At 32.5% G+C, this 7235-nt stretch overlaps 1 non-coding gene across 1 annotated transcript; it reads left to right on the top strand.

Moving 5' to 3' along the window:
• Positions 1–6443: 6443 nt before the first annotated feature.
• On the top strand, positions 6444–6515 carry trnR(TCT). Its single transcript has one exon. It is a non-coding gene; the product is annotated as a tRNA-Arg (tRNA).
• The last annotated feature ends 720 nt before the right edge of the window (positions 6516–7235 follow it).

Here is a 7235-nt window from a genome sequence, read left to right as displayed (position 1 = left end):
TCCGCGCCAAGAATTCAAACTTGGTTTTATAGCGATTGAACAAGAATAAAATATTCTCAAAATTATCCATTGATACGACATGCTGTTTTTTCCATTCATTCCTTTCAGGATCAGTCGCAGTCTTACAAACTCTCCCGAAGATTTGGACGAATTCTTTGCTTCATAGAAATGTGTAAAAGATGCTAGCCGTACTTAAAAGCCGAGTACTCTACCGTTGAGTTAGCAACCCAAATAATTCGAATGGGTAGATAGAATCGGAAATAAAAAAAATAAAAAAAAAAAGGAAATTTCAAAACGGAATCAAAAAATGAAATTAGCAAGAACTCGAATCAAAAAAATTTCTAATCGATTTTGAACATAAAAAAAAGACAACCAAAACCTATGGAACGGAGATAAATGGGCCCATTTCTCCATGAGAAAATTATATTTGTTCACTACAATATTGTCAATATGACATTGAATATTGAATAGCAAGATTGAGAAAATACTAAAAACATACAATAACAAAAACAAAAAGAGTTAATTGGTTATTTATTAAATTGAATTCAAATCCAAATAACAAATCAAATTATATATTAATAAATAGATATAATAAATATGGAAATTAATAAATAATATCTAAAGAATTAGATAAATAAAAAACTTTAAGAATACTTTTTTAGAGTTTTAGAGAAAGACTTCAAAAAAAAACCGAAAAGAAATAGGTCTGAATAGAACAAAAGGGGGGATAGTAAAGAAAAAATTATACAAAACTAGATAAAGCGCATCCACACCCTCTTTTTTGTTCTATTCCTTAATAGAATTTCGTTTGATTAAGACTAACTTCTGTAAAAACCCCCGCTTTCTGTGAAATATCATGAACGGTTCCTGTAGGTTGAGCGCCCTTGGCAAGGAAATATAGAATAGCAGGAACATTTAAATGGGTTTGATTATTTATCGGATCATAAAAACCCACTTTCCGAAGATCTCTTCCTTCTCTTCGGGATCGACCATCAATTGCAACGATTCGATAAACGGCTCATTGGGATAGATATAGATGAACAGTACCCCCCCTAGAAACGTATAAGAAGTTTTCTCCTCGTACGGCTCGAGAAAACAAAATGGTTCGAAGTGATAGTTATGTCTATGTATAGAATTAGAATGTCAAATAGATCTATAAAATAATCAAATCAATTAGAGATTTAAGTTATTCTTTTTTTGTTTCTTTGTCATTTTCAAAAGAAACAAAAAAAGAATTCGTACTCTCATAACTCAAGTTAGATAAGTTTCAACGCCCAGCCGAAAATCCTTAGGCATTTCCTTTTTTGAGCGGTCTCAAGCCCCTTTTTTGTTTGTCTCGTTTCGAATCGAATCCATTTTTGGATTGGATTGAATTGTTGAGACAATTGAAAAATGGTATTTCCTTGTTCCAGGATCCTTTATCTTTGCTTTGAATCATTAGGTTTAGACATTACTTCGGTGATCTTTAACGTTTTTTATTTTAAAAAATGGCAGCAACACACCCCCTTTTGATTTCTTTCTATCAAAGAATCATACGAACAATTGATTCCTACAGGATACACTTTTGGTAGAAAAAGTTTTCCCAATTCCAACAAATTTTCCCCTTGCTTTTGGATTTCAAAATTGCTCGAATCAGATCCTTTCGATTTCTATATCGAAAATTTACTTACGAAGTTTTTTCCAACTTATTGATTGGTATTAACCCTAGATCCGTGCCCCTGAGAAAGGAATAAATACTTTATACTCGAGCTCCATCCTGTACTAGTTCCATTACCCCCCCAAAAAACTTGAGGATTCTAATAGAACAGAAGAAAAAATGTCGAGCCAAGAGCCCATTCATATAAAATCGAAAATGGTGGATGTAAAAAACAAATCCACAGCGGATCATGTCCTTCAAGTCGCACGTTGCTTTCTACCACATCGTTTCAAACGAAGTTTTACCATAACATTTCTCTAGTTTGGAACCGGTATGTAATTGATTCCAGTATGGAATCATGAATAGTCATTGCTTCGGTCGATACACAGACTTTTTTCCTTGTATATGAAGGGAATATTTAGGTTGTTAGTCGTTCATCCGGAATCCTGAAATGAAAAAGAAAATCAGAATTACAAAAATGGGCGATTTCCGTATCTATCAGATTAGACTGAACAATTTTCGTTGGAAGTAATTATGTATATTGTATGTTAAATATTTAATTTAACAGGAAGATAAGGGCTCACAAATCTTAAAAAGCAAAAGGACGTTATCTCTGAAATAGAAGGATAGCAATCCATGCATATAAGCCTTTCCTCAAATTATGTGTCGTTTCTTTGGCTTGGGCTTCAGATTCAATAATCTTTCCCCAAATTCAAAATAAAATAAATAAAATAGAAAATAAAGTAAATAGTATAAAATTCAAGTAAATAGACTATATGAATAACCCCCGTCTCAATTGTTATTCCAGAGATTTACAATTATTCATTAAAAAAAGACCAAGACCGCAAAATTTGGGTTAGAATCAAAGAGCCTCCATTCCATATAGAGCGGGATTATTGGTTAATGAAATTTGGACCGACACCGATATTCAAATCGGTATCTTTCATTGCTCACTAACTCTTACCTACTCCCACCCCGAATTCTTTCTGTGGGAATCCTAAATAAATAAAAAAAAAAAGATCCCATTTTACGGAATGCTAGACTATTTTGTATAGATACAAAGACAAAAGGGCCCAGATTAAGTCATTGTTTCCTTTCTAATTTGTTGTTTTTTATTTTAATCTAACCTAGTCTTACTTAAGAGACTTAATCCCGAATTCAATCAGTACCAGGAATACCCTCTTGTTTAGAATTCCGAAATGAAAAGAGAATAATTGGGATTCTAAAAAGATAGGAATGGGGAGGCTTTCCCATTTCGATTTAGAATGGATCTTTGAAAATTCAATTCGAGGGGGGGGCGTCAGACTTTTCTACGAAACTCGCTTAAATATGAAAGTGAATGAAAGAGGAAGAGGGGGGCATACGCAAAAACGCCCATCCAACGTTTTTTAATTCAAACTCTTGTGATCGATGTTCCCCGCTTGCGGGGACCACAAATGCATTCAGTTCCATTTTCGTATTATTTGGATTCGATTCAATTTGTGAAAAAAGATCTGGTTGAGAAAATAATTTTTTTAATTACGAAAAAAAAAAAAGAAAAAGACGTACACGTATATTTTATCAATATATACTTAAGAGGGTTGCTCAAACGGGAATTGAAAATTTTTATTCTGCCCGGTCTGGGACGGAAGGATTCGAACCTCCGAATACCGGGACCAAAACCCGTTGCCTTACCACTTGGCGACGCCCCATTTCAATTTCGATTTGGTACTAATAAAGAGTACCAGTGGTATTGGCTGTTCGTCAATTCCAGTCCAAAGCCCCAAAATTCGATTCTGATTTTAGTGTTAGGATTTTGACACATATAGGTGTAAAATACAACTTAATTTATTGATCATTACATAGAATTCAATTAAGATATTGTATGAAAGTATGATTTCTTCAATTCTCACACGAGAATAGAAGGATTTTTGTTTTGATTGGGTCGGTTCCAAGAAGTTTTTTTTGTCTACCTTACTTTCTTTTCTTCATTTTTATCTTATATCAATAAGATATTAATAACTCAATCAAAATAAAATTATCTCCAAGAACAAAATGTTTGTTATGCTTAATATCTTTAGTTTAATGTATATCTGTCTTAATTCTGCCCTTTATTCGAGTAGTTTTTTATTCGCTAAATTACCCGAGGCCTACGCTTTTTTGAATCCAATTGTAGATGTTATGCCAGTAATACCTGTTCTATTTTTTCTCTTAGCCTTTGTTTGGCAAGCTGCTGTAAGTTTTCGATAAGATCTTTAATATTGTGCTAGAAAAATTCATGATTTATTCTAGTTCGAAAAAAAAAAAATTCTAACAATTAATAAATAAGAGCAGATGAGTCTTACAATATGAACGAACCCCCGCCTCAATTCAAACATTCAAACAATGAAATTCTTGGGGAACCGCGATCCATTTTGATCCCCCATTTGCTATTTGCAATTTTGACCCTTTTTCACTGAAACCATCTTATATTAGAGCCAACCAAAATGTAGAATTCTAATTGTGTGAATTTAATTTATGAAAACGATTTTCTATTTAGAGAATCAAATTCTAAAAAGAACTTCATTTCTTGATGTCAAAATTGGATATGTAGTATAAAAATAGAGAATCTATTCTCTTTTTCCTTTTCCCCAAAAACCTGATTTGGAGATTGTGTAATGCTTACTCTCAAACTCTTTGTTTACACCGTAGTGATATTCTTTGTTTCGCTCTTCATCTTCGGATTCCTGTCTAATGATCCAGGGCGTAATCCCGGACGCGAAGAATAAAAAAGGAAGGAGTTGCTTACTTTATTCGTATAAACGTTCTTAGGATTTTTTGATTCCCAGTTACTATTAAAAATAAAGTAAAAGTGTTCGCTAAAGTTAAATTTGAAAAATACCAAGCCATCGCCCGAAACGGAAAGAGAGGGATTCGAACCCTCGGTACGAAGAACTCGTACACCGGATTAGCAATCCGACGCTTTAATCCACTCAGCCATCTCTCCTAATTGAAAATAAAAAAAAAAAAATGACTATGTTACATTACACAAAAAATAATGCTTGAAAAAGCCCGTCTTTACTTGATTTTCTATCTTTACTTTCTATATTCTCTTCTATATTCTCTAGAAGAGAATATAGAAAGTAAATTGATTATATAGCTCATAGAAAATATAGCTTATAGAATTTCTTTTTTTTTATTGTCTTTTGTATTCTATTATATAAATAGATATAACTTTTATCAGCAATTCCATTTCTATCATTTTTCGAAAATTAAAATAAAGAAAGTATTCGAAAGAGATAAAATAGAAAAAAATAAAGAAAAGAATATCTCTTTAATTTCGTTCAACGGGGCCTTTTTTATTTCCACTTCCACGGCCTGGCCTGGTCAGTACCCAGCCGGGCCTTTTTTTGTTCTAATGACCCATACCGCTGAACCGTAGAAAGGGTGCGAACCATACCATAAAAAACGATTTATTTGAATTTGATTTGAAAACCACAAAATGAAATCCTTGTTATTGTATTCAAAGGAACAATAAAAAGAAGGACTATTTCCATTCTTTTGATTGAATCAAGAATCCAAATTTGTATTTGGTGTGTGGATAAAAGTTATTTTGTCGAGCCATATCTGTCAAAATTCGTCCAACAAAAGAAATTGTTTTGAATTATTAAATTTAGTTATTTAAACGAAATAACTCCTCCTTTACGAGGACTCCTGACAAAGACGTCAACGTTCTAATTTCCAATTTTCATTTCATGATTATTTTAAATTTATGTCCTATCTTGATTACATCTGATTCTCTTGTTCGACAAAGGGCCCTTTTTATACAATAATCGCATTGTAGCGGGTATAGTTTAGTGGTAAAAGTGTGATTCGTTCAATTAATCCCCTTAATAGTTAAGGGGTCCTTCAGTTTAATTGATATTTCAATCAAAAACTTTATTTCTTAAAAGGATTCAATTTTAATCCTTTCACTCTCAAATTTAAATAAAAGATTCGGAGAAAAATATCCGTTCTCGTGATTTGTATCCAAGAGTCAATTCGAAATTGACAATTTGGATTATGAAATTGCGAAACATAATTTTGTTTTTTGTTTTTGAATTGGATCAATACTTCCAATTTTTTAAGTATAAGTAAAGGATCCATGGATAAAGATAGAAAAGTCTAGTTCGAATCGTAACTAAATCTTCAATTTTGGTTTTTTATAGGTTAGATTGAAGCAAAATAGCTATTAAATGATCACTCTAGTTTACTAGAGACATCAACGTATTCTATTTTTTTAGTTTAGCTCGGGGGAAACAAAAAACTTTTCCTAAGGATTCTTTCAAATAGAAATAGAGAACGAAGTAACTAGAAAGATTGGTATTGTTATAATCCCACTCTTCTAGAGGGATCATCTAGAAAGCGGATTGTTTTGAATTCATTCAGACAAAAAAAGCTGACATAGATGTTATGGGTCGACTTTTGTTATTTTGCTCCCGGCTTCTCTCTGGGAATATAGCAAACTTCCATAAAGGAGCCGAATGACCCCAAAGTTTCATGTTCGGTTTTGAATTAGCGGCGTTAAAAAGTATGAATCGACGTCTACTATAACCCCTAGCCTTCCAAGCTAACGATGCGGGTTCGATTCCCGCTACCCGCTCCATATGATAATTATATCAGTTAGTATATCAACTCGGCGATGCATTAAGTAAAGTTTACTTAATGCATCGCCAAGTTGAATATGAAAGTCCTGAAATTATATCACATATTCTTTATGCTTTCCGAAGAAGAGATAGGAAAGAAAAATGACGAAAAAAAAAAATAAATAAAATAAAATAAAAAAAAAAATTAGGAATGGGAATGAAAGGCGTCCATTGTCTAATGGATAGGACAGAGGTCTTCTAAACCTTTGGTATAGGTTCAAATCCTATTGGACGCAATTTTTTGCCATTTCCCCATATTCTATTACATAATAATATATTCTTATTCGATTATTATTATTAATAATAAATTAATAATTATTATATTAATAAATTTTGATTTGAAATAATAAATAGAGTAATATATTGAATAATTATTCAAATATTTTATTACTTATATATATTTATATATTATTTTTTTTTTTATTATTAAGTATTATAAAGTAAGAATAAGAGTGGTTTTTTATTTAGAATTGTTCCTGAAGTAGAAAACGTTCCTTTTGTTCCTGAATAGCTTCTTGCAAAAGGGCTTCTGCTTCTTCGGTGAATATCTTGGTAGAAGATATTATTTCTTGGAACTGAGGTTTATTCGTTTTTAAGTAAGTACGTAACTCAACGAGAAATTTTCTTACTTGACCAATTTCTAATGAATCAAGATAACCATTCGTTCCTGTATAAATAGTCATTATCTGTTCTTCCACCGTGAGAGGGGCTGCTTGGGCCTGTTTGAGCAACTCACGTAAGCGTTGACCCCTTGCCAATTGGTTCTGAGTAGCTTTATCGAGATCAGAAGCAAATTGTGCAAAGGCTTCTAATTCTGCGAATTGTGCCAATTCCAATTTTAATTTGCCGGCTACTTGTTTCATAGCTTTAATTTGAGCTGCGGATCCTACTCGAGAGACGGAAATACCCACATTAATAGCGGGTCTGATTCCAGCATTGAATAAATCCGCGGATAA

This window comes from Citrus sinensis, mitochondrion (genome assembly GCF_022201045.2).
Source record: "Citrus sinensis mitochondrion, complete genome".
In the NCBI taxonomy this organism is placed as follows: Eukaryota; Viridiplantae; Streptophyta; class Magnoliopsida; order Sapindales; family Rutaceae; genus Citrus; species Citrus sinensis.
Note: the sequence above shows the minus strand (reverse complement) of the source record. Positions and strands in the feature narration are given on the sequence as shown.